General features: G+C 54.6%; 2 long non-coding RNA genes across 8 annotated transcripts in view; one reads left to right on the top strand and one right to left on the bottom strand.

Annotated features, from left to right (window-relative positions):
* Positions 1-27,116, bottom strand: part of LOC110258332 (uncharacterized) — a 156,812-nt gene that overhangs the window by 113,968 nt on the left and 15,728 nt on the right. For 5 of the 7 annotated variants that reach the window (XR_014811410.1, XR_014811412.1, XR_014811411.1 and 2 more), the window contains exon 1: positions 3,061-3,191. The exons of 1 other annotated variant lie outside the window; for it this stretch is intronic. This is a non-coding gene — a long non-coding RNA (uncharacterized LOC110258332). Of the gene's footprint in view, positions 1-3,060; positions 3,192-14,219; positions 14,338-27,116 lie in introns of those variants that run through there. One more of the 7 variants, XR_014811415.1, reaches the window with a different exon arrangement.
* On the top strand, positions 2,751-25,295 carry LOC106508637 (uncharacterized). Its single transcript, XR_014811426.1, has 3 exons — positions 2,751-2,812; positions 16,662-16,757; positions 25,181-25,295. It is a non-coding gene; the product is annotated as an uncharacterized LOC106508637 (long non-coding RNA).

Below are 27,116 nucleotides of genomic sequence, written 5' to 3' on the forward strand. Positions count from 1 at the left end.
CCTTTTCTTGGGCAAATCAAGACCATCCAAAGCAGACTGATCTGTTTGGATTTCTGGATTTGCTTTTGTTTGTTTTTCCTCCACTTTCGCTTGCAGTCCAACTGAGTCATATTCACTTTTTAAACAATTTAAGATTCCGTTCAATTTAAAGAGTTTTATGTTGTTTGAAAAAGCCCAGTGACAGGTCCTGTGAGTTCAGCCGAGAAGCATGTGGACTTCGCAGGCACCTCTGGGGAACGGGTGAGCTGGTAACGGCCCCCTCCCCGCCGCATGCTTCCAGCGGGATTCTGATCTCCGTGTCAGCAGGCCCTGGCCGGCTGGATGGCCTACTTTGGGGGTGCTGGTGCGAACAGAGCCCCAGGATGTGTGTAAGATGATCCCCGTTCCGCTGATTCCTCCTCAACCAGAAACATCCCCAAAGTCAGGCTCCAGGATGAGAAGGAAACACAGGGCAATGAAACACAGATGGAAGCCCCCGGTCGCCCACGACGACAGCCCCCCAGGAGTCTTAAGTGGGCCAGGTGGATGGGGGTCCGAGCCGGGTCTGCGAGGTGCAGTCTGGACAGGTGGCGAGGAGGGGGGAAGGTGTTTCAGGTAGGGAGAGGGTGGGAGGGAAGTCTAGAGGCAGGCAGAAGAAACGCTGGTTAAGGAAGCAGTGAGGAAACTGGTACGGCTGGGGCGGAGGATGCTGAAGGCCCCCCAAGAAAGTGCCTGAGGTGGACCGGGGGGCTTGACACCTGCTGTTCCTTCCCACCCAGGCTGGGAGCATCCAGACCTCTCCAAGCAGAGGAACACCTTGGGCTGGCCAAGGGTGCACTGTGCATGGAGAGGTCGGAGGCCAGGGAGCTGACCCAGGCGGCAGCCGGGCCAGGAGCCGAGTGAACCAAGAGAAGAGGGGGCAATGCTGACAAAGAGCTCAACAGAGTTGATGAGGATGCAAACTGCTCGAAAATGCATGCTCATTTTAAGGAGTTCCCTGGTGCCTCAGGGGGGTAAGACTCCAGCATCATCACTGCTGTGGCCCAGCTCACTGCTGTGGTGCAGGTTTGATCCCTGGCCCGGGAACTTCCGCGAGCCTCAGGCGCAGCAGCCAAAAAAAAAAAAAAAAAAAAAAAAATTAGAAAATAAATGATCCCCTTATAGATTTAGCAGACAACACGTTTCCCTTCAACTGATGTTCATGTCATTGCCACCTAAATTCTAATTCCTTAACTATGATCCTATCGCCTATTCGCCCTGCCTAAAATTCACCCAGACACTGCCACATACGATCTTCTGTTTCGCAGAGTGAACGTCTGGGATGACACACCAGGGAGCAAAATCCGAATTCTTGCAAACCCGGCGCTCTGCTGTGACACCCCCGGACCTGTTTTATTTTTTAAATACCTTCCCCCTTTAAAACACCTGCTTTCTCTCCATCCTGACGCCTAAAGGAAAAGCCTCCTTTGGACTGGCAAGAGCAGAAGTTACCCTCCACCGCAACAAAGGAAACGCTCGGCTCTCTACAAGAGTCACCCGCTACATGAAATAATACACGAGACCATCAACCAAAACCCACACATCAAACCAGGGCCCATCCTGTTTTCCCACACGAAAGCCACCGTGGGATAACCTCACCCCTTTGGAATTAGGCTGCCGGTTCTTTTGACACCAGTGTGGCCGCCCCACCCCGGCTGGGGATGGCTGGATTTCCATTAGAATCGCCTGTCCTTCACCGCCTTTTCCTCCACCCCCTGCGCCCAAGTCCAGTTATTCAGTGAGTTATAATTTGGCACTAAAATTCAATTAAGCTGAAACTTTGGTCATACGTGGTCTTTTTCTCAGCAAAGCATAATTCCTTTGACCCATTTTCCAAACTTCGGCCGATCGATTTGAAAGCAGACTGTTGATGGAAATTCGAGCTCACATCTCTAGAAACTGGCTGGAATTTTTTTTGCTTTTTTGTTTTTTAATTCAAATACACAGTCGGGCTAGGGGAGTTAACGGTACGGAAGGGCTCGATGTTTTCCTAGCCCTTGTCAAACAGAGGCCTCGGACCGCTCGGGGCACCTTAATTAATGTCCACTGCGGCCTTGTAAGCCGTTTTTACCAATGGAAATTCCGCGGAGAAAGGAAGGGACGAGGGGTTCAAGGCCGCGCTGTTGTGAGGCGGCTGCTGAACCAGGAATTGCAGCCCCGCGGTTCCCAATGAGCCGGCGAAAGTCTGTCGAAGTGTTGGGCACCCCTATTGAGGACTGTGGGAGTTTGGGCGGCTTAATGGGATTGTGTTCGGTGTTTCAGGCTGTCCTTTAAAAGATTCCATGGCACCAGCGAAACTCCAATAAAAGGGCCTCTCTAATTGCTTTCTGACTTTCTATGAAACTTTCTAAGCCACACTGACATCCTCGACTACGACGACGCAATTCAATAGCGAGGAAGGCAGGACAAAGTGGGTGAGCTGCGGGAAAGCGGTTCTCAGCGGCGTGTGTGAGGTGGGGGGTAATTCGGGGGAGGGGACATGGGGGCGGGTGTTAAATCGGTGCCGGGGAAAGAAAAATATGAGTGTTCTCTTTTGTGTGAGACAAACCGCCGAGCGCGGGGAGGTCGGGGCCGGGGTCACGCGGCTCCGGGCTGCAGCTGCCGCCGTGGGGCGGGGGTCGCGGGCGGGCCCCCGGGAGTCGCGGCCGGCGGCGACATCAGCATGCCGGCGGCGCGGGCGGCCGCTGTCCTCGCACGACCCCGGCCCGTCCAGAGCGCGCCCCGCTCCGACCCTCGGGGCGCCCGCGCGCGCGCGCGCGGGGCCAGGGGAGCGCGGTCCGGGCGCCCGAGCAAGGTAAGCAGCGCGCGGGGGGTGTGGGGGGAACCCTCGTCCCTCGACAGCGCGCCCCCCGCCGGCCCTGCGCCGCGCTGGGCCGGCGAGCCGACGGGAGGCCCGAGCCGGGGACCCCGGGGAGACCCGCCACCGCGGCGCCCGGCCTGGGCTTGGGCCTGGGAGGCCCGATGGAGCACAGGTGACCTGCCCGGGCCGCCCTCGGCGGGGGTCACCCTCCCTCCGAACCACGCCGTGGGCAGCGGCCTTACCAGGGTCCGGGCCGGGCGCTCGGCGTGGCGAAGCCGGCGGCGCGTCCTGGGGGCCCCTCCGCGAACCCCGCGCCGCCCCCTCGAGCGCTCGCTGGCTGTGCTGTGCGCAGGCGCGGGCCGCAGGGGGCCCCGGCCTCGCCGACGTGGGGGCGTGGGCTCGGGCCGGAGCCCGGGTCGCTGCCCTGCGCGCCCACCCGGTCACCCGAGGGCAGCGGCACTTGGGGTGGGGGTTGGAGGGGGCAAAGAGATGGCGGCGTCGGCGAGGCCCAGGCGCCGGCAATCAAAGGCTGGGGATGGCGGCCCGCCGCGTTGCCCCAGGCCAGGCCCGGGGCATGAAAGGATCTTTATCCTCGGGTGACACGGCCGGCGGTTTCCTCCTGCCTCCCCCTCCCGCGGCCTTAATTGGGGCCGGCTGCTAATGTGATTAAAGGCCAGTTAAATGTTTCTCGGGGCAGACGGTGGGAAGAGGCCGAGACCCCTGCCCCCTCCCCGGGGTCACGCCAGGCCCTTGGTCAGGGGGTCGGTGGTGGTGCCAGCCCCAGGACGGCCTGGCCCTGGGCCCGTCGATTGTTTGCCCCCGGGAGGGGAGGCCGCGGGCGGGCGGGCAGGCTCCTGGGGCTTTATGTAAGCCGGTGGGCTTCGGGCCCGGCCGGATTTGGGGATTCTTTTCGCACAGTTTCCATTTTCTGGCCTTTGGACCAGCGCCCTAGGCCCTCGGGGCCCTCCCCCTCCGGTGCCCGGCGCCCGCGGGGCCCAGCCGCAGAGGCAGGCTTGGGGTTGCTGGGCGTCGGGGGTCTGGTGGGCTTGGAGCAGTGGGCTTGGGGTCTCCCCACTGAGGGCGGGGACTCGGAATGGTGTCACGGGGGTGGGGAGGGGTGGCCCGGGCAGGGCCCTCGACCCTCAGCGCCCCCGGGCCTCGGCCAAACGGCCAGGTTCCCACGTCGGCTGCGGCATGGGTGGTCTCGCCCTCCCCGGAGTGCTGGGCGTCCCCGGAGTGCCACCGGGGTCGCGGAGCCTGAGAGCGAGCGTCTGCCGTCTGCGTGTGCGGCCCGATGGCGCTCGCGGGTTCATGCCCTGAGCCCAAAGGGCCTGGGGCCCCCTCCCCTAGCCTGCCCGACCTGGCGGAGGCCGTGCGCCCTGGGACAGCCCCGTGGCGCCCCGCGGCGCCCCGCGCGGGAAGGGCCGGGCCAGTGCCTGAGGTAGCGGATGCGAGCTCCGAGCCCCGGCCTCATTCATTCCTTGTTCGCGCCCCGCCTGTGGCCCTGTCTCCCTGCGGGTCGGCCCGTGCGCTCAGGGAGAGAAACTGCTCCGTGGTCCCCGAGGGCCAAGAGCACCGCCCAGCTGCGTCCGGGTGCTTCTGAAGGGGCAGAGCCGGAACCAGTGAGGATGGGGAGGCAGATAAGAGCCCAGTGGAAGCCAGGCGGAGGAATGAGCTCAGGATGTCCCATCAGGTGGCCCTGGCCGTGCGCTTCCGCAGCAGTGGCGGTTCCGGGGCGCACGGGGCTGGGCAGAGCAGGTGGGACGCGCGGCCCGACCCGCGCCGCAGGCCGCGCACCTTCCTCGGCCCTGCGGGTCTCAGTCCCGCCTCGGTTCGCGGCGGAAAGGGCGGAAACTCGCAGAGCCGCAGGCCGCGCGGTGCCCAGGCCCTGGGACCCGGGAGTGCGCCCAGGGGCGGCGGGCCGAGCCGGCCTCCGGGGAGAGGGCAAGGTCGTCGGCGCCCTGCCGCGCTGCCTCCGAGACCCGGATCGGCGCCGGGGCCGCCGCGGGGCCGTGCCGTGCGCGCCACTTGCCATTTTCAACACAACCCGGTTTTTCAAGCCAGTGTTGACTAAGCAAGCGTGCTTCCGCGGACATGTGACAGATCGGGTGTTTACTTCTTTTCAAATATTCTCTGAAATAGTCTGCAGAACTTTTTCACATCTAGCAAATGTCAGATTGAACAGATCAGAAGATAGGAAATGAAAAGAATGACATTTTCATTTAAGTGGCGTGAAAGCGGGCGGTATTTTTTCATAATATTTTTGTCAGAATGTATGGTGGATCTAAAATTGTGTTACGTTCAAAAGCTGTAATTATTTGATATTTAAAATACACATTTTTGTATATTTTTCTACCAAAAAAAGTAAAAAAGAAAACAAAAGCCAAACCCAAGAAAAGCCTGGAGACAAAATGGGTGGTGAGGAACCAAAGCCTTTCTCCCTCAAATTCTATTTTTTTTTTCTTTTCTTCCATAAGAGCCTGAAGGGAAATACAGAGAAAATAAAAGAATTTCATATTAAACTAACACATAGATGTAATTAATTTCGTTCCAGATGGGTCTGAGGGACTTGGCTGTTTCAGAATCCTCAGAAAATGCTAGATCCAAGGTGATTTTCCTCCCATCAGGTACTCAGACAACTGTAAGGAGAAGTAAACAGCTCTAGCCTCCTGATTTTTTTTTTTTTTTTGATCTGCTTATTGAACACGGATAAAATTAGAATCATTCTCCACTTCAGATAAAAGCCACACAGGCAAAATCACCCATTTTTTTTTTTAACTGAAAGGATATGTTTTTGTTTTGTACAAAACAGCAGTATTTAACTAATAACAAACTGAGCGACCTTGGGTTTATTTGAACTACAGCTGCCCTTACGTCAGTGACCTCAAGGCTGTTAAAAAAAAAAAAAAAATCAATTTTTCAACTAATCTTCCATTTGCTCTGAAATGGCTTTACCGGTGATGTTGTTTCCGTCAGCGAGTGGCACAGAATAAGGAAACCAATCTGTGTGTTCCTGGTAAATAATTTTCTGTTTCAGAAAATCAAAATTAAAAAATCAAAATGTTGCTTTTTAGGAATGATCTTTGAGAGGGGAAATATGTTTTTGTGGGCTCTTGGAAACTCAGAAGAGTTGGGGACAGGTAGTTTCTGCTAGTGTGAGGGGAGACAAGGGGAGACGCTGCCCCTGCACTGGGGGGGCAGCTGGGATGCCCACGTCTGATGTTTATTTACATCCATGCACCCGGCTGGGACCCCTCATGTGTGTGGGGGCGTGAGGAAAGGAGGGCCGGGGGCGGGGAGGGGAGTGTGATGGGTGTCCAGACAGGACCCACACCCGGCCCGGCAGGCTGGGCACCTCGCATCCTGGGCACCTCGCAGCCTGCTGCCCCCAAGCCCGTGCTTTGGTCCCATCTGGAGGTGCCTTCTCCATTTTATGGGGTTTTCTCTGCTTTAAAAACTCCCCAGTGGCCCACGCAGCCTTGTTGGGGGTCCCCGGGTCATTTTCACCAAAAAAAAAAAAAAGGCACCAAAGTGTGGACCAAAACTTGGGATCCGAGGAATCGGTAGGGAGCGGTCCAGTCTGGAGAGCAAAGCCACCGTGCTATGTCTTTGTTCACATCCTGCGCAGCCAGGCGACACTGCATCCTGATTAGGGACACGGGCGCATTTATGCGTTTGTGAGTATTTGGGATTTTTGTGAGTGTGTGTGTGTGCATGTGTCTGTTTTAGTTTTGTTCTGTTTTTCTGGGAAAACAAAAGTCCCTTCTGTGGCACCTGAGCCAGCCAGCGTAGGAAACGGGAAAACCAGCTGGGGCAGGAGGAGAACGTGGCCTCACGTGGGAAAGTCAGTTTGCTTTGTGCTTTTCATTACGACTGGAGGTTGTGAGGTGCCTGGAGTGACCCACACGGTAGGCCTGGTCCCAGGAAGAGAAGGAACCCTTCACGGCTGCAAGGAGGCCTTGAAGAGTCTCCCCAGCCTCCCTCACAGAGGTCGGCCCCAGCCCCCCGCCAAGGATCAAAACAGCCGGCTCCTGTGGGCTGAACATCAGAACGTTCGAGAATCTTGAGAAAACTAGACAGCTGGCCTTGGAGACCTTAAAACTAGATGGCGAGACTAAACCAAAGGAGCGAAGGTGTCTGGAAATGCCCAACGGCAGGGAGAGGGCTCCACCTGGAAGCGCTGGCCCTGAGGGTTTGGCCACATCCGGGTCTCTTGACACAAGCCTGGCCCTTCTCTGGGTGGAGCAGCACCATTTGCAGAAAGTCGAGTCCGCAGGCCCTCCCCACATTCCAGCCAGGGTCAGTCTCCTGATTGGAAATTCAACCTGATCACCCCATAGCCTCCCTGGCAGGTGCCCGCAGCTGGTGGGAAAAGAGCTCGCCCTCACCCCTCAAAGGCTTCCCAGCCCAGCCTGGTGTTTCTTGGCCCCTGCCCTGCCATCACCCTTTCCTCCCCAAGACACCCCGCTCTGTCGCCCACATGGGCCCCAGGGCAGGAGTGCCCGCACTCAGCCTATTCCCCAAGTTCGGCTGGGGTTCAGGTTTGGGGACTTGGGGGCACCCCTGGCCCACAGGTGAACTCTCTGTGGGTCCCAAGGAGAGAGTAACCTTGCCCAAAGCCCGGGCCCTGGGACTCCCCAGGGCCCTGCCCCCCGTGCTACAGTCCAGCATCCACACCCCAAGTGTTCGGACCCCACACGGTGGAGCGGCCACCTTGCCGAGCCAGCTGCCGGCAGGGGCCCCTTACGGGAACCCTCCAGCACGTCCTGGCTCCTGTCCTGTGCCCAGCACTGGCGTTCTTGTTCCGAGAACAAAGGCCCGGAGGCCCCTGCCGAACAGAGAAAGGCTGAAAGCTGCGGCTTTCAAAGCTTGCTGACCGGGGCCATGGTGAGAAATACACGGCCCGCCCCATGGCAGTGCACACACTAACGGCCTCATATAAAATCAGCAATGAGCTATTTGTCCACGTATCAATGAAACTTTGCCACAAAAGACTCTTCTCTCGCTGTGCATCCTGAAGTCCGACATTTGTTATCTTATTATTTCTTTTCTGCCCAGCAACGGCTGCCACCTGCTCAGGGGATTCTAGGCCCCCCGTGGGTAGCAGCTTGGAGTTTGCAGAGCATGGTTTTCAGAGCCGAGGGGGGCGGGGTGGAGGGGCTCAAGACTCGACCCTGGGGGGCCTCACAGTCCCCACCTGCTCCTGCAGCTTTCCCTGATTCGGGCCTTGCAGTCAGACCATCCCACTGGGCTCCTGGCTATCGCTTCCCAGCGCCATGGCACTGGGAAAGCCACCTCCCTTCACCAAGCTTCCTCGTAAAATGGGGGTGACCGCAACCCCCCCCCGCCCCCAGCCATGATCCGAATCAAATGAGATCATGCTTGAATAAGGGCTTGGCTTAGAGCAACCGAGCACCTGTTCCCCTTCAGTACCTGGGCCTCCTGGCCACACCTCTGCCCTGCCGCCTGCCCCCAGACTGGCCCCCCAGGAAGCTCCTTCCCCCACAGCCAGCTCAGCTCTAGGCTTCCCTTCCAGCCAGCTCCTCGGTTCCCACTGCAGATTTCTGGGCCATGGATCTGTGGGGGCCAGCACAGCACCCCCAGGGCCTGGCTTATGTTATTCTGCCCCTGTGGAACGCCAAGGCCTGGGGGCTCAACTGCACATGCCAGCAGCCCTGGACAATTGACTGTTTGCTGGGGCTTCGGTGCCAGCCCTGACGACAGCTCGGTGGACGTGGGTGCGACCAGAGAGGGCAATCACAGGTGCGTGGGTCACACAGCACCAGAGCTGGGGCCAGGCCGGCTCTCCTGGCCTTGGAAGACCGTGACACTCTGCCTGATGAGCAGCCCCCCAGGTCCAAGGCCAGTGTCTTCCCTCTGGGGAAGGGATGCTGAGCTCCTGTCTTCCCGGGGTGCAGGGGGCAGTGGGCAGCGGGGGGAGAGCTATTCCTTGGCTCCAGGCCCTGGGAGGACTGAGTTCATCTTCTTTGACTGCTTCTGAGTGGCCTGCTCAGGAGCAGGACCAGGGCCTTCTTGCAGAATCTGATTTTCGGCCCCTGGGAGTCTGCAGTGGCCTTGAGATGGGAGGGCACTGTGCAGGGAAGCTCTGTGCCCTCCAGACCCGGGTGGACACCGTTGTAGGACCCGCCCACTCTAGACGCCAGGCCCTGCCCACGGAGCCGAGTCTCTGGTGGAAGATGGACGGGAGGTACAGAGGATGCCCCAGGGATGGGCCCTGTCTGGGTCAGGTGGCCAGGGACGGTGATGCTGAAGAGGAAGTTGCCCCTGAGGCTCTGCAGGAAAGTTCTTGCACCTGTACTTGCAAAGGGGACCCATCCAGGACCTGGCCCAGCACTAGAGGTGCGGGAAGTGACAAGCGACAGGAAAAGAAACAGAAAGAAACGCTGGGGGCTTCTGGCCCCTGCAGCTCTGAATATTTTGACTCCTCGCCCCTGGAGCTCAAGGTCTCTCAGGGGCCTCCCAGGGAACCACCCAGCCATGGTCCTGCTGTGCAGCCAGCCCCATCTAGGTGGCTTTCGTGACTGTCCTTCTGACCTGATACCCCCTTTTCCATGGTTTTGTTGATCTGACAGCCTTTTTTCGCTTTGGGGTTGCTCTTGGATGATGCAGCTATTGCAAGCTGCCCATCAGCAGATGACTGGCTTAAGAAGGCATTGGGTGGGAGGAGTTCCTATCATGGCTCAGCAGTAACGAACCCGACGTGTATCCATGAGGACGCAGGTTCAATCCCTGGCCCTGCTCAGTGGGTTAAAGATCTGGCATTGCTTCTAGCTGCAGTATAGGTCACAGACACAGCTCAGATCTGGTATTGCTGTGGCTGCTGTGTGTAGGCCAGCAGCTACAGCTCCGATTCGACCCATAGCCTGGGAACTTCCATATGCTATGGGTGCAGCCCTAAAAAGACCCCCCCAAAAAAGAAGAAGAAGATATGGGGGATACAGATGATGGACTATTACTCAGCCATAAAAGAGAATATAATATTGCCGTATGCAGAGGCATAGATGGACCTAGATAGTAAGTAAGTCAGATGGATAAAGACAACTGTTATGTGATATTGCTTATATGTGGAACCTTAATACAAATGAATCTATATACAAGACAGAAACAGACTCACAGACAAGAAAACAAGCTTACCAAAGGGGAAAGGGGGAATAAATTAGGGGTATGGGATTCACACAGTACTACACAGAAAACATGTGAGCAACGCAGGTTTACTGTATGGCACGGAGAACTATATTCAGTATCTTGTAATAACCTATCCAGGAAAATAATCTGGAAAAAAAAAGTCACTTTGCTGTACACCTGAAACTAATAGAATATTGGAAATCAACTATCCCTGAAAAAATAAAAGACACCCTGTCAGTTCTGAAGGTCAGGGGTTTATACCTAAGAGGTAAAGCGGGACCACACTCCCTGCAGACGCCCAGGGGAGCATCCTTTCTGGCCCCTCCAGCTTCTGGGGGCCCCCTGGCATCCTAGGATTATGGCTGAGTCGCTCCAATCTCTCCCTCTGTCGTCACCAGCCATCCTTTCCCTGTGTCTCTGTGTCCCTCCTCTACTAATTGTAAGGACACTCGTCCTTGGGTATGGGGCCCACCCCTACGCCAGTGTGACTCATCTTAAGCTAGTTGCATTTGCAAAGCCCTCATTTCCAAGTGAGGTCACCTCTGAGGTTCTGGGTGGCTGTGAATTTGAAGGGAAGTGGCTCAACCCAGTACAACCCCCGCCCCGTCCCAAGTTCTCTAAAGAGAGAAGGCTCTTGGACTCCTTGGGTGGCTGTGGTCTGTGAAGACAAAATTTGCTTCCAGACTGGGGGTTGCCCCCGACGCCGCTGGGAATTTCCTGACCAGCCGGGCCAGGGGCGTTCCTGTGGCTTCTGTTGTATCAGGTCATGGGTAGCGATGGGTGTAGGAACCTGCCAGCATCCACGGGGACGCGGAGGCCCTGCAGAGGAAGCCGTGGGCAGGAGGGTGGGGAGGAGCCCAGATGAGCCGCAGGGGAGGGCGGCTGCCAGCCTGGCGTCCTGTCCTTGCCATGTGTGGCCTTTCCTGGCTCTCCCTCCAACGCCCTCGTTTTCCTGCGTGTGGTAGTCACCTCTAGTTCTGCCGGCCCAGGATCCCAGGGTTGACCTTTGCTGCTGTGGTTCTGAGAGTTTGGATGGAGCTGAATCAACAGATTTCCACCTGGACATGTGACCTGGTCCTGGTCCAGCCCCTTGTCCCAGCCCTCTGGACGCTGTGGATGACCACTCAGGAGTGGACACTAGGGCGGCGCTGGACCACAGCAGAATAAAGTCAGGAGCTGAGTGGGACCCGAGATTGTTGACCGGTGAATGACCTGAAGACATGACAGCCACCCTGCCCCTTGTGGGGGCACCTGCTGCACAGGGAAGCCGACCTGGGGAAGGGCTGAGCTCAGACACATAGACGTGGGGATGTCCTTTAAGCCACTGGGTCCAGCTGAACCTGGAACTTCTGGATGAGAAGAACCAGGAAATCCTCCTTTGAGTCCGTTGGAGCAGCATCTCTGGGCTGGCTGGCCAAGCCCGAACCCCCTGCCAGCCCCATTTGGGGGCCACAGCCCGGCCACCCGCAGGACAGAAAGGGTTTCACGGAAAGTGTGTTGGGGCTGGAAACCGAGTCTGCACACAAAGCCCTGTCCGCACTCTGGTGGGACATCTCGGTGAGAGTCATGGCCGTGCCCCAGGGCGGAAAAGCCAGACCGGGTCCCAAATTTGATCAAGAAGCGACGTGCCCCAGAGCTCTGCACAGAGGCCAAGACCAGGTCTGTGTCCCGCACCCTGGGCCCCCAGGCCCGCCCCTCCATCCCCCTGCGGGTGGGCTGGGCCACGCGTATCTCCTGGCTCGCTCACCGGCCACGAAGGCCCCTCGGCCCCTGCACCCAAGCCCTCCTTATCAGGCGGTGGTTAGGAGGCCGGGCTCAGAGACATAAGGACTGGGGTTCAGGGACCCCCGTAAAGACGAAGTAGACAGACATGCAGCTGCTGGGGACAGGGCAGGATTGCTGCCCAGCCTCTGGGGGTGAGGGCCCTGCCTGGGTAGAGGTGCACGGGCCTCGAGCCAGGCCTCAGGGCTGCCAGCAGGGCTTTGCTGCCTTCACAGCCCCCCTTCAGCCTGCCGTTCTGCCCATCAAGTGACGCCTTCATACTGTGAGGCACCTCCGTTCCCGACTTTCCAAGTCTCTAAAAGTCAAGATCCCCCATCAGCAGGAGGCCTGTGGCTGGAGCCCAGTTTCCTGACGTGCCCATCCAGAGACTGGCCTGAAAGAGGGCGAGCTGGTCTCCATGGAGACAGGACCAGCATCCAGAGGCCCCCTCTGACTTGACCATGATGGAGGTCCATCCTTCATCTGCCACCGTCTTAAAAGCCTGAGGTCATCTCAGCCACTCCGGCCGTTCTGCAGATGGGAAAACTGAGGCCTGGGGGAGGGGGAGCTTCGGGTGAGATGGCAGAGCAAGTCGGGGCAGAGCTGGGTGCCTGCCGCACTGAGGCTCTGCCGTCGCCCCTGGAAACCTGGCCTTCGTTGGAGCCTGGAGTAGCCTTTCTGCGGCAGGCTGCCGGGATACCTGTGGTCACCAATGGCAACGTCACCTCTCGACAGCCGTGAGAGCCGCAGAGCAGCGGCCTCGAGCTCAAGTGCATGCTGCATTCAGAGACGGGACGAGCCGAGCGAGGCAGCCAGGTGGTCTTTGAATTCTATCCTGGACTAAATGTAGCTCCCGGCATGTTTGATCTTGGTTATCAAGCAACTGGGGTGCAGACATAATTGGTCTCATCTTTGCCAGCTTTAGTTCAGAGTGGCAGGGCAGCCCCGGGGGCCTGGCCTGGTCCCCGCATGAACAGCGGGTGACTCCCAGAGCAAGGGAGCCCCTTCCTCCGGCCCCCCTTGGCCCGCTTTGCACTGGAAATTGTTAGGATTCTCCTACGTCCCACTTTTGGGAAATCGGGGCAAACAGCTGATTTCCATAAGCCAACGCCAAGCCCCCCACCCCCCCAAGACGGGGGTTGGGGGGCACTGCCTGGAGTCCTGGTTTTTCCTTCCGTTCTCTTCCTAGAGACTCTATTCTCTCTTTTGGGGGGGCGGTGAGTTTTTTAAATGACCTGTTTTTGGTCTTTAGTATAGAAAAACACAATAAAGGAATTCAAGGCTTGTTTCCTCTGCTCAGTATATACCCTTGGCATTTTCTCAACGTCACACGCTCAGCTGGGAAGGAAGCGCAGAGACACAAAGGCAACCAAGGAAGAGTGAAATCTAACCCCCACACCCCCGCGGCCCACACACCCTCTCCCAGCAGATCGCGCGTCACCCTCATCAGCGGCAGAACGGTTGGGGGCTCAGCTCACGTCCCCCCTCCCTCCCCACTTGCCTGGGCCTCAGTTTCTTTATCTGCAAAGCGGTAGGATGTCACCCACCTTCTGGGGCCTCCTAAGGACGCAGCGAGTTAACAACGTGCAGGAAGCTGGTTGCTCAGTAACCGGGGTCCACCTGCCTGCTGCCAGTGTACACCTCCGTCTGTGTCTTTATTGTTTTCAACTCAAAAATGGGTCCCCCTTCGCCAGCTCGCTTTTTTCACCTGGCTTGTTTTAGAGATCCATCCACCCAGCACATGCAGACAGAGGCACCTCCCTCTCTCTCGGGCACCTTGAGGGGCCTGTAGCCCATCCCGTGCCCCTACCAACACCAGGACGCCGGGAAGTTAGTGCCGAGACACGTCCATTCTGGCCCAAACTGCGCGTGCACTCTCACCTTGGCTGGGTGTACATTTCCACCACCGGGCTGAGCATCCCAACCCCGCCCACCCCCATGTGCCCCCGGCGTCCCCACGGCTGGTAGTTTGCAGTCTCGCCCCAGGTACCAGACCCGCGAGGCAGCGCAGGGTGGGCGAAGATCACGTGAGATGAGGGTGGGCTCCAGGGCTGTGGGTGCCCTCAGGGACCCTGGCAGGATGGGCTGGAGGAAGGACAGTGCCTATTGGACTTGCCCTGCTCTGTCTCCCGAGACTCAGGAGGAGGTGCCTGCCTTTGGGCCTGGCAGTCAGCCGGGACCCTCTCAACCAACTTTCCCTAGGCCTTTCCTGAGGAACCCTGTGTCCCCGGGGGGGCCGGCTGGGACCCTACCCTGCAGCCCTTCGGGAACAGCCACAGAGACAGCGCTAGGGGAGGGTGTCCCCCAGTTCAGCTCCGAACTCAGAGAGCCGGCGACTTGTGGAAACAGCCAGATGCTACACGGAGCCAAGCCCAGCAGGGCCACTGCCGGGGCCAACCCAAGGTCACCCACGCGTGTGGCCACAAAACAGGCAGCACCTCTACCCTTGGACCAGTACTTGTTTAGAGAAAGTTCTAGAGGAGAGACTGCAAACCTGTTTCCAGTGACGGGGGCACGGCGGGAGGAGGCTGCCTCCAAGGGGGCAAGGCGACATCGGGAGACACTGAAATGCTGGCAGGCTGGTCACCGTGTCCTCAGCATGAGCGGGATTATCTGCTGAATGCCACCAAGCTCAGCCCTCGTCTGTGGCGGCAAGACTTGCAGTCTCCGCCCTGCCTGGCCTCCGGTAGCCCCTGCTCCCTCCTGCGGCCCAGGGAGCCGCCGCCCCCTCATGCGGCCACCTTCTGTCTCCTGTCCATGCCCCCGTCCCGGCACCCCTATTATGAGCTTCTAGAGGTCAGAGGTCACTTCTTCCCACGTCTGTATCTCGACAGCTCAAAGCAGGATGTGCATCTCATAGGCCAGGGATGGAGAGAGATGAGATTCCCCTTGGAGGAGGGGACCCGCAGACCTGGCACTGGGTCCCGGGCTGGCCACAGGGACGGGGACCCTTGCACCTCAGTTTCCCGGTCTGTGAAAGGGGTTGGAGTGACAGGTATCAGAGGTCCCTTCTAATGCCATGATTTGTGGATTCACCCATGGCAGGAACTGGAAGGTGGAAGAGGCAGGGACAGGGGAGCAAGAAAGCCCTCAGCTCCATGGTCCCAAGGCCACAGTGGGAGGGCCGCCTCCCCTACCCCCATGCCAGGTGCTCACCAGCCCCCAGGACCGTCCCCCAGCTCCAGGGTGTCCCAGGAAAGGAGGTGGACAGGAGGGCATGAGAGGACATGCGTGCCTGCCCCTCCAGTCCAGCAAAGCTAGAAACTGTCAAAAAGTAAAAATTCCATTTGTAAACAAGATCGAATTATTTGATTGTGAAACCCGGGTCCATGGAATTTAAAATAATTTAATATGAAACAATATCATTTGAAATGCTGGCCAGCCAAGGACCTGGGGGCGGGGGGCGGGGGCGCTCGAGCCTCCTGTGGCCGGACACGTGGAAGCCAGCCTCGGGGAATAATAATAACAAGTCATCATTCAACAAGATGAGAGTCAGCTACGTGGCCACCCCGGGCCAGGCCCAGGGCAGCCAGCCCGTGGCTCCTGGCCTCCTGGGGTCCACAGTCTCTGTAGGCAAGAGAGATGCGCACGGGGCAAAAGCCCTGCCCGGGGTGGGCAGGCGGCGAGGGGGCATCACACCCACACCAAAGAGAAAGCGGGGCACCCCCTCGGAGGAGGGCGCAGAACAGGGATCTCAGGATAGACACGGGATGGTTTCCAAGCCCGGCTTTAGCTTGAACTGCCCACGTGACCTTGGGCAGGTAAGTCACTCCCAGGCCTCAGTGGTGTCGTCGCCAGGCAGAAGGAATTAATCCCGTCTCCCTGCCCCGGCTGCAGCGAGGGTCATGAATCCCTCTCCCGCGCAGCCCCCACCCCACCCCCCGCAAACTGACATTGTGGTGGGCGGAGGGGCTGCGGGTGGAGCAGTGACGCAGCCGGCGATGCCCGTGGGGGTGAGGGCTGGGCAGTGGGCTCTGAGCTCAGCGGCTCTGGATCCTGCCCAGGCTTTTGGGAAGGACAGTGGAAGCCGGGCCCAGCAGATCCTGCTACGGCAGCACTCTCCTTCTCGGATCCTGCCTCAGCGTAAACACAATTGGGAATATTTCAGGACCTTAAGAGCAAGAAAAACAAACCCAGGGAACCCAGACAAAGAGTGTGCAAATGCTAACTTTCATGTCGCATCCAGAAACCACATGTTCATCAAGCCACCTGCGGGCTTGTAGCTCAGTGGGAGTGCGGGCTTGTTGTGTTTAGAAAACCAAGCGAGCTGTACAGCTGCAGGGGACGCCCGGGCGCCACCTCCCTCCATCCTCCCAAACTCGGCTCCAGCCGCGGAGCAGCCCTGGAGGCTGCCTGAGGATCTGGGGGCCCTGGCGCCCTGGGTTTGAAATCACCTGGGAGGCAGCGGGACAGCAGTGGGCCTTCTTGTCACCACGGCGGCGGTGATCTCTCCTAACCTCTCTGTGCACAACGGGGTCTGGAAAGTGCCCAAGGCCACCTGGCCAGGGAGCAGCTTACCTAGAACTCAAACTATCCCCCTGCCCCGACTCCCGAGTCTCCCTCTCTCCCCACCATCCCCAGCCAAGTTCTGGCTGCCGAAGACAGCCAGAACTTGGCCGGGCCTGGAGGGCGGAGGAGAGGAGACCAGTGCAGGAACCAGCTACCTGTGGCCTCAGAGAGGCTTCCAATCCCTCCTACCCTTTGAGGCGGCGATGCTGAGAAGCGTTGCTTTTATTCCTCCCCAGCCTCTGCCAGATTACATGGTCAAGGCCAGCACTTGGGCGATATTTCCTTGGTTTCGCAATTCACACGGTGACTAACACATGCTACATTTTGAAAACCTCTCTTGGTAAAAATGTAAGCTGAATTGTAAATACAAAAAAGTCTCAGTGTTAATGGGGTGCGTGATTTCTCGGTGGCTGTTTTGTAATCCCAGGATGCGGAAAGGATGTGGAATTCCATAAAAATGGACAGTGAGCACCTGGCCAGATTGGCCCTTTGACGCCGCCACCTCCGGTCTGCCCATCGTTGTGTAAGTTACCAAACCCCTCGTGTTCCCTGCCGTGGGGGGTGCCCGGAGCGGGGGTGCGGAAGTTCACCAGGGGTGATGGTTTCCCTCGGGAGATCATGAGCACATATGTCCCCCCTCCCCCGCGCCCCACTCTGCCAGGTGCTGGCCACCCCTCACCTTCAGTGCCTGTAGGTATCGGCCGCAGTGACAAAGCTGGGGCTTAGAGATGTTCAGATTTTCTCAAGCATGTACCCTGATAAGGGCCAGAGCAGGAGTCGACCCCAGGCCTCGAGTCTCTCTCCAGCATGGCATGCCCGTGAGTGTACCCGTCATGCCACGGGCCCTGCTGCTGGGCACCCACGTCCCAGGTCATCCACTCAGCACCAGCCAGGCTGATGGCACCAAGGTGGTACCCACCTGGGACAGCCGAGGCAGAGCCTGGGCCATCAGGGTCTCTGGGCATCTGGAGTAAGAAATGAAAGAGTAGCCGTGCCCGCTGTGGCACAATGGGATCTGCGATGTCTTGGGAGCAATGGGACGCATGTTCGATCCTCACCCACCACAGTGGGCTGGGGATCCCGTGCTGCCGTGGCTGCAGCTTAGGCCAAAACCACCACTCGGATCCGATGCCTGGCCCGGGACTCCAGGTGCTACAGGGCAGCCACAAAAAGAAAAAGGAAAAGAGAAGAAACGGAGAGAGAAAGAAACAAAATGAACGAGTGAAAGAGCACAGCAGTTGGCAGCAAGGTGCCCTGCTGTCACGGGCACACCACGTATCACGTGCCCCAGGGGCACTTTGGAGCAGGCGAGAGAAGGTGACTCGGAGAGGGAGGAGGCGGAAAGCCCAGGGAGGAGGAGAGAGCGTCCACCGTGAGAGGGGCCCGTGAGGACAGGCTGGACCTCTGCTGGCCCCGGCCCAGCACCAGGTGTCCAGAGTCTGTCCCAGCCGCGCCCACACCTCCATCACACCCCTTCTTTGTTGCTCCGTGGATGACACTGATCAGTCTGCGGCGACCCTGTTTCCTTTCCCGTTTGGCGTCCGTCGCCACACTGGACTGTAGACTCTGTGCCTTAAGTGGCCACCAGTCTGGCTTCCCCCTCCCCCGCTACTCCCCCCGACTCCATATCAGCAGAGCCCGGCTCAGCATCTGGACGCAGCAGCTGGGTAACTATTTGTTGAATTCATGCACCTCTGGAAAGACAAGGAGCCAGCCTGCTCTGTGCCGCCACCGTGGGTAATTCAAGTGGGTCCTACAAGCACAGAAGCCGGAGCAGATGCAGGGGTTCCTCTGCATCCCCGACGGCCTCCTCCCGGCGATGCCAACGTGGGGCGGGGCCACTCTGCAGAGCCCTCACCTGGGCGGGCAGGAGCCTGGAAGTGGCCGTGCAGATCGGGACATGTTTATGATACAGTCAACTCCGGGACGAATATTGATTTTTCTTCAAAGTCCAGGGCCTGTCTCTCTGGGCTGCTCTTGGCTCCCCGCCCGTCCCCGACACCGGAGGCTGACTGTCCGGCTCAGATTCCGGCCACCAAGGCACAAGCCTCCTGGACCCTGCGGGTCCTCCCGGCCAGGGCATCCTCGCCAACATTCTGGTCACATGGACCTTGCAACCCCGTGGCCGTGGCCGTCCAAAGATGTGGCCGTCCATAGATAAAACATTGAGAGAGTGACTTCTCAAGAAATTCATGGCCACGGATGAAGGGGTAGTAACTCCGTTCGGGAAGCATCATACCTGCTCTTTGTGATACCGAAGTGGATAAGATGCGGTCTAGGCTCTCCAGACACACGCACATGCGGGGAGTAGATAGGGGTGCGGGGAGACCCAGAATTCTCTCCATGCGGGGTGATAAGCACAAAGGTGAAAGTATGTCCAGGACTGGCAAAGGGGGACCAACTCTACATAGGGATCAGCATGGGCTCCCCAAGGAAAGGAAATTTCCTTTCTCTCCCGCAATTGTAACCCCGTTGTGTGAGGGCCAACCGGGACCTTAACGAAATGAGTCGGCTTTCAGTAACAACCGGTTTGTCTGGGTCACACAGGGAAGTCCTTTAAAATGATTCCTTTTTCTTTTTTATTATTGCCGCCGCTTACAATGTTTGAAAAGACATTTTCCTTAATTCGATTACCAAGCAGTCTAAATGCATTTGCTGGAGATAATTAAGACTCTTTATAAATATAAAGCAATTATCCCATCAAAATACAGCCCCAGATGTTAGTGTTCAAGCTGGCTTCTCAATCAGAAGCCCCCTTTCTCAAAGCAGTTCCGAAGCACACCTTGCCGAGCCCCCCCAGGCAAGGCCTGCTCACTTTTGCCCAGGCCGCGCCGTCCTGCAAGCTTGTCACCAAGATGCAAGGGCTTGGTCTCATCCGCCCGCCTGGACCCCGAGCTGCCAGAGCCAAAGGTCTTCTCACTCTCCTCGCGGGTCCCAGCCTTGGCCCAGAGCAGGTATCAAAAAACGCTGTGGGAGTTCCTGTGGTGGCACAGCGGAAATGAACCTCACGGGGATCCGTGAGGACGTGGGTTCGATCCCTGGCCTTGCTCCGTGGGTGAAGGATCCGGCCTTGCTGTGAGCTGTGGGGTAGGTCCCAGATGCGGCTCGGATCCCGAGTTGCCGTGGCTCTGGTGTAGGCTGGGAGCTGCAGCTCCAATTCCACCCCTAGCCTGGGACCTTCCATTTGCTGTGGGTGCGGCCCTAAAAATACGTTAAGTAAAATAAAATAAAAATAAAAAGACAGAAACAAATGCGAGCGGGAAAACAAGAGGTAGGAGTCCCAGGAACCACTCAGTAATAAGCCCCCGACAGCCCACCTCCAGGGTGGGAGCAGCAACGGTAGGCGGTGTGGGTGGGCTGAGAAAGGGGATCCATTATTTGCTAGCACTTTAGGGGGTAAAGATTGATATAGCATTTCACAGAAGGGGGTTCATGGTCAGGGGCACAGGAGCCAGGCTCAGTCCTGCAAGTGAAGCCTTCCCTCACCTGCTTCCCTGGACCTCCCGCCAGCCTGGGTTTCCACTGGGAATCCCTCGGAGCTGTGCTGTGACTGTCATGGGCCCCTCCCACCATAATAATATGTATATATTTTTTTAAATTTTTCTAAGCCTTGGGGTTGATAGATGCAAACTATTACATGTAGACTGCATAAGCAATGAGGTCCTACTTAAAGCATAAGGAAATATATCCAGTCTCTTGGGATCATCCGTGATGGAAAACGAATGTATATATTTGTATGACTGGGTCCCTTTGCTGGACAGCGGAAATGGGCACAGCCCTATAAGTCAAGTCTACTAAAAAATAAAATTAAAAAAAGAAACAGAGGGAAAAAAAAACATATACACACCGCCCTATATAGATAACCCACAAAGACCTGCTGTGTAGCACAGGGACCTGTACTCAATATTCTGCAATAACCTATATGGGAAAAGCATCTGAAAAAGAAGGGATATGTGTATGTGTATAACTGATTCGCTTTGCTGTACACCTGGAACTAACACAACGTTGTAAATCAACTATCACATAAAATCAGAATTTTGAAAATAAAAAAAATTTTGTAGCCTCCAAATACTTGAGCATTTGTTCTCTGCTGTAAGCAGAATTGAGCAGATGTTCACTGGCCCCTTAAAAAATCATGTTGAGACAGACTCGCTTGCAGCTAATGGAGACGAGGGTTCCCCCCGCCACACTTATCCGCTAAGGGACTGAGGGCGAGATCCTTAACCTGCACATCTTCGATCCCTGATCTGAAAACGGGGGCTGATGGTATCTGCTGGCAGGCTTCTCCAAGGACGCCTGAGCTAATGGGTGTGAAAGCCCTAATGTGAGCCTGGCTCCCGGGAGGAGATAATCAAATGCCGCCTTTGCAAAGCATCATCAGCACCTCGGCAGACCACGGTACTTCCGTCTCTGAATGTTTCCAAGAGAGCGTCCGCTGGATCCTGATGGTAAAGCGTCCCCCGAAGGCCCTGTGGGCCCCTCGCGCCTCCCCTGAGGCCCGCTCTGCTGGTTTCCCATGGGTATCTGCCTTGATGGGCCTTTCAGGACCTAGCCCTTCCCCCAGGGCCGGGCTCGAGTTCCCGCATTGTAATAAATACAAGGGGGCATGTTTATGAAGGAACAGGGGTTTGACTGAGGTCCAGGCTGAACTGGGCCCGGCTTTCTGTTTGCTTTCCCTTCCGCCCGGCGGGCTGGTGGAGCGCCTGCAGGAGCGAGCTGGACAGGCCTGGAAGGGCCAGAGATTCCACCGGGGCCGGTGAAGGTCGGGGCTGAACTTCCACCTTGGGTCCTCCCTGAGTCTTATTTCGTTAATGAGATCAGACAGGCTTGTAATTTTAGGTAACTGCAAATTGCTAAGACTGGGAGGGAGGCTCAGTCCCTGGCATTCCCACAAGTTCTTCCCAGTTTGTTTAGCTTGGGAAATGAGGCAAGAGCAGGTAGAAAAACTCCGGGTCAAACACGAGCCATTGCAAGAAACTGACTCACGCGTTACCAACAGCAGTTATTCAGCCCCTTGTTCCTCTCGTTGGCTATTTCTTTATTCATTTATTCAGCAAATATTTACGGAGCGGCTAACATGGGTGCCTACCTCGTCACACCCTCAGGCTTTTGCCTGGGCTGGGTCACTGCCACACCCTTGCACCCCAACCTGGTATCCTTCCAGACCCAGCCGGAGGTCACCTCCTCTGGGAAGCCGGCACCCGTCTCTGCCAGACACACTCCTGCTCTCCCCCAAGGAAGCCAGGTCACACAGGCCTGGCTGAGAAGCGAGGCTCCGGGACATCCCTCATGTGTGTCCTTGGGCAGGTCACCGAAGCGTCCCATCCTGTTTCCTCCCCTGTAAAGTGTGGAAAATACCAATAATGACACGGACCCCCTAGAACGAAATGCCTGGGAATGCTACGCAAAATACAAGGCAGGGCACTGGCAACGTGCAAATCAGCCTGTGAGAAAGTCAAAGTGTCACCCAGGGCCAGACCTGACAGAGAGCCGAAAGTGGGGATACGTTCGCCGGTGCTGATGCTGGAGTGACTCCAGGTCACTGGGTAGATCCAGTGCCCTTGCAGTGCGGGTCTCAGAGGTGGTCGGGGGCAGGAGAGAGGGCCCAGGGCACATGCAAGGTGGGACACTGGGACCAGTCTCCGAGGGCTCCTGCTGCAGGGATGAGCAGCCAGGGAAAATCCTCCTTCTGGAGCAGCAGAGACGTCCAGGGCCATCTCGAACCCGCCCTCTTTCACCAGACACAGAGAAACACGTTCCCTGCCCCCTTCCTCTCAGGCTGGCCTTACGACTGGTTCTGGCCAATAGGAGCTGAGAAGAAGAGGCGCAAAAGAAAAACTAAAGCAATTAACAACCAGCCCCAGATGCTCCAGACCAGGCATCAAGCAGGCATCAAGCAGTGTCGGGATTGAGGCAACCTGGCTCATTCATGGGGGACAGTTGCCTGAAGAGTTGCTCAGACTCCCTGCCACCTTTGCAAGAGCAGGAAATAAGCCTTTGCTGCATTTAGCCAATGAGAGGGATTATTTGTTAGTGAAGCAGAACTTATGCTGTCCTGACTGATACAGCAGGCAAAGGAGATAACAAGCAAACTGGCCCGTCTCTACCTGGGATCTAGGTGGAGAAAACCAGTCTCCTCTGAGAACTCATAGCCACAGTCCTTACTTCACAAGACCTTGGGGGTCAAAATTACACTACCTTTGAGGTCCAGGAAACCCCAAAACTGTGAACTTGACTTAAAGACATTTCCAATAAGGTTCAACTGCCAAAGCAAACTCAAATCCTCCCAAACCAGCCTCACAGTATCCCCACAATACAGACCCACCAAACAGGCAATCGAAATCCCAAACTAGAAGCTCAAGTGCATCAAACAAATGCAGCTCTAATTAAGGAATTTAGATAAACCTTTTTTTTTTTAATGTTTAAAGAAATGAAACTGAGAATTGGAATTGTGGAAAATTAGCAAAGTACTATCCAAAAGGACCAAATTTGAAAAAGAACCAAACAGACCTGTGGAAAACTTGCTAATGGTATTAAGGCCTTAATAGTTTGTGAAACAGCAGCTGAGACCTGCCTGAAAACAGAATTTGTGACTTCAAAGATAGAATGAAAGAAATTACCTCGTGACATACAGAGAAAAAAGAGGTCAGAATAAAAGAAAGACTTGAAGAGACATGAGGATTGAATTAATAGTATTATGTCATCTAATTGATGTTCTAGAAGAATGCAATGGAAAAAACGGGGCTGAAGGGTGAACTGCTTGAAGGTATAATGGCTTAGAATTTTCCAGAATTGATAATAGATGGCAGTCTTTCGATTCAAAATGCGCAGTGAGTCTGCAGCAGGATAAATGAACATGCATTCACGCCTGACCCATCAAAACCGCAACACACTAAGAACAAAACAAAAGCACAAAAGCAGCCATGTATTCATTCGCTCGTGTAGAAAGGAAATGTTTTTTCGAACACCTACTAGGTGTCAGGCAGGCATGCAGACACTTGGGACCCGTCAGTGAAAGAAGACACAGAATTCTTGCTCGTTTTCACAGGGGAGACAGATAATGAACAATAAGCACAGTAACGAAGTAAATTTTACAGTGTGCTCCGGGAAAAAGAACAAAAGGGAGGGATGTGAAGTGTGTGTGGCGGGGAGACGTCGGGGCGGAGGGTGGTGGTTCATGAAATGTCAGGGAAGGCCTCGTTGAGAAGGGCTTGACATAAAGCGGGGAGGGGGTGAGGCAGAGGACTGGGTGACATCTCAGGCAGAGGGAACGGTTAAGGGGTGTCTCTGCGTGTCTTCTGCGACGCCTCTGCTCCAAGCTCTTGTCCAATATTTAATCGCGTTGTTTGGGCTCTTGCTATTGAATGGGGAGAATGTTTTGTAATCTTCTGCTCAAGTCCCTTAGCAGAGTGTGGACGGCAAGGCTCTGCTCCCGGGCTGGCTTCTCTCTTCGTCCTCTTAACAGGTGGTTGCAGGACTTTCAGCTGCATCACGTTTCACCTTCCCGTTGGGTGGTGGCTTGGGGTCTTCTTAAGAACCCTTTGCCTGCCCCAAGGTCAAAAGTATTTTCTCGCTGTTTTCTAGAAGTTTTACACTTGGGGCATTTGTGTTTGGGTCTGTGACCCCCTTCAAGCTAATATTTGCGTATGAGGTGAGGTCGGGATTGAGGTTTGGATTTTTACACGTGGATATCCAGCTGTTCCATTAGCATGTGTTCATTCTCCCAGTGATTTATCTGGGCCCGGTTTTCAAAAATCAACTGGTCATAGAGGCATGCATCTATTCCTGGTTCTCCATCCTGCTCCATTGACCTGGGGGGTTATTCTTACACCCGTACCACACTATTGCTTTATAACAGGACTTAAGGAGCTCCTATCATGGCTCAATGGAAACAAATCTGACCAACATCCCCGAGGACGCAGGTTCAATCCCTGGCCTTGCTCAGTGGGTTAAAGATCTGGTGTGGCCGGGAGCTGGGGTGTAGGTCGCAGATCCGGCTTGGATCTGGCATTGCTGTGGCTGTGGTGTAGGCCAGTGGCTACAGCTCCGATTTGACCCCTAGCCAGGGTGCGGCCCTAAAAAGACCAAAAAAAAAAAAATTTTTAAATAAGAAAAAAAAATACATAGTAGGTCTTAAAATTCAGTGGTATAAATCCTCCCACCTTTGTTCTTTTTCAAAATGGCTTTGGCTATTCTCGGTCCTTGAATTTCTCTATAAATTTTAGACTCACCCTGTCGGTTTCTACAAAAAGTCCAGCGTAAATGTACTGGGGTTCCCCTTGAATCTATAGGTTATTGAGGGCAAATTGTGTCTTTGGGCCCATGAGCATGCTGTATCTCTTTATTTCTTGACTCCATCTTTCCTTTCATCGGTGTTTTATGGTGTGGGGGGTAAAAGTCTGTTAATGATTTTGTCAAATTTATCCCCAGGCATTCATTTATTTTATGTTATTGTAAATAGTACTGTTTTTGAAGCTTCTTCCCCCAACACAACTTTTTTTATTGATGTATATGTGATTTACAATGTTGTACGAATATCAGGTGTACAGCTAAGTGATTCGGTTTTATATATAGCATATAATATATAAATACCTATATTCTTTTCAGATTCTTAGACTAGCAGAAGAGTTACTGAAAGACCAGGGTGTTACCAAATACCCTTCACTCACCTTCTCCCATGATAACACCCAAATTACGGTACAACCATGAAAACTACAAAATTAACATCGGTAAAATACTATCAACTGAAGCACGAATTTCATTTGGGCGTTAGCTTTTCCGCAAACGATCTTTTCACTTCCAGGGTCCATTCGGACCCTTCTTGGTTCCCAATCTGTGCAGTTGTTCAGTATGTCTGTCTTTCATGACTTGACATTCTTGCAGCATAATGGTTAGATGTTTTCTAGAGCGTTCCTCAATTGGTGTTTGTCTGGTGCTTCCTCACAGTTATCTGAGGTTCTGCATCATCAAGAAGGAGACTGCAGGAGGAAGGCGAGCCATACCTGGGAGCCCCTGATGCTACCGAGTCTCATCAGTGGAGCCGTGAACTTTCATCACGTGGTAAAGATGATGTCTGTCAGATTCCCCAGCTGCAGAGCCACGATTTTCTTTTTGCAATTAGTAACTTTAGGGTAGAGGGATATTTTGAGACAATGCAAAGGTCCTGCTTCTTCTTAAACTTTTACCCACTAATTTTAGCATCGATTGGTGTATCTTGCCTCCATGATTTCTATGGAATTCTAATGGAGATTTTTTTTATTTCCCCTCATTCTTTTTTTCCATGGGTTAATTGGGTTTCTTTTGTAAGGATACACTGTTCCTTTTCTCCCATCTATGTATTTATGACATTATTAACTTATATTTGTGCGAACTAAAAGACACTTAATTCTTTGGGTTCTAATCCAATACTGTCATTGTTCTGTTGCTCAAATTGTTACCGTTTTGTTGTGTGTTTTTTTTAGGGCCTCACCTGCAGCATATGGAAATTCCCAGGCTAGGGGTTGAATCCGAGCTGTAGCTGCTGGCTTAAGGCACAGTCACAGCAACATGGGATCCGAGCTGCATCTGTGACCTATGCCACAACTTGTGGCAACACCAGATCCTTAACCCAGTGAGTGAGGCCAGGGGTTGAACCGCATCCTTGCAGACACCATGTCAGGTTCTCAAGCTGCTGAGCCATGATGGGAACTCCCAAATTGTTACAACTTTGGCCACTGGGAGCTCTGTCAGATTGTTTCCTATGCCTTTTCAATATTCCCCTACACTTCTGCCTTTTGCTTATATAATTTATTTATAATAGGACATTTTAAAATTTCAATTATCAACTGTTCTTTGCTAGTATGTGGACATACAGTGGACTTTTGTATATTTTAAATGGGTTTCTTTTTTATATAATGATTTTTATTTTTTTCTATTATAGTTGGTTTATGGTGTTCTGTCAATTTTCTACTATACAGCAAGGTGACCCAGTCACACATACATGTAAACATTCTTATTCTCACATGATCCTGCTCCATCACAAGTGACTAGATATAGTTCCCAGTGCTATACAGCAGCATCTCATTGCTTATCCATTCCAAATGCAACAGTTTGCATCTATTAACCCCAGATTCCTAGTCCATCCCACTCTCTCCCCCTCCCCCTTGGCAACCACAAGTCTGTTCTCCAAAGTCCATGAGTTTCTTTTCTGTGGAAAGGTTTATTTGTGCCATTTTTAGATTCCAGATATAAGTGCTATTATATGATATTAAATGGGTTTCCTATAAGCAACATATAATTGAGCCTTGCCTTTTTTTGGGGGGGGGGCACGCCTATAGTATTCAGAAGTTCTCAGGTCAGGGATTGAACCTGCACCACAGCTGTAACCTGAGCCACAGCAGTAAAAATGGCAGATCCTAACCCAATGAGCCATGAGGGAACTCCAAGGTTTGCTTTTTTATCTCAGGGTCGCAATCTCTGCCTTTTATTGAAGTATTTAAATGTATTATAGTGACATTTAATATAATTATCAGTGTCATTGGATGTCAGGCTATCATCTTTCCATCTGTTTTTTATTTGTCTCATCTGTCCTTTGCTCCTTTTTCCCTTCCTTCTTTACAGTTAATTGTGGTTTTTTTAGTCCATTCTCTCCACCGATATCTACTAAACTACATCTCTTTGTTCTAATTTTTAGGAGCCACTCCAGGATTTAAAAGATACCTGTCTAAGTTATCACAGTCTACCTTCAAATGCTGTACCCCTTCACATAGGCTGTATCTTATGAGAATATATTTTCATTTCCTCCTCCTATCCCGTGTGCTATTGTTGTCATAGATTATTTTACCTTTCAATACATAACAAGCCTCAGAGTATCCTGTGGATATTTTGTTTTACATGATCAATT

Source organism: Sus scrofa, chromosome 7 (assembly GCF_054392235.1).
Source record: "Sus scrofa isolate SSC_HxYL_T2T_F1_AM1 chromosome 7, Sscrofa_HxYL_maternal_Yorkshire_Landrace_v2.0, whole genome shotgun sequence".
NCBI classification, from domain to species: Eukaryota; Metazoa; Chordata; class Mammalia; order Artiodactyla; family Suidae; genus Sus; species Sus scrofa.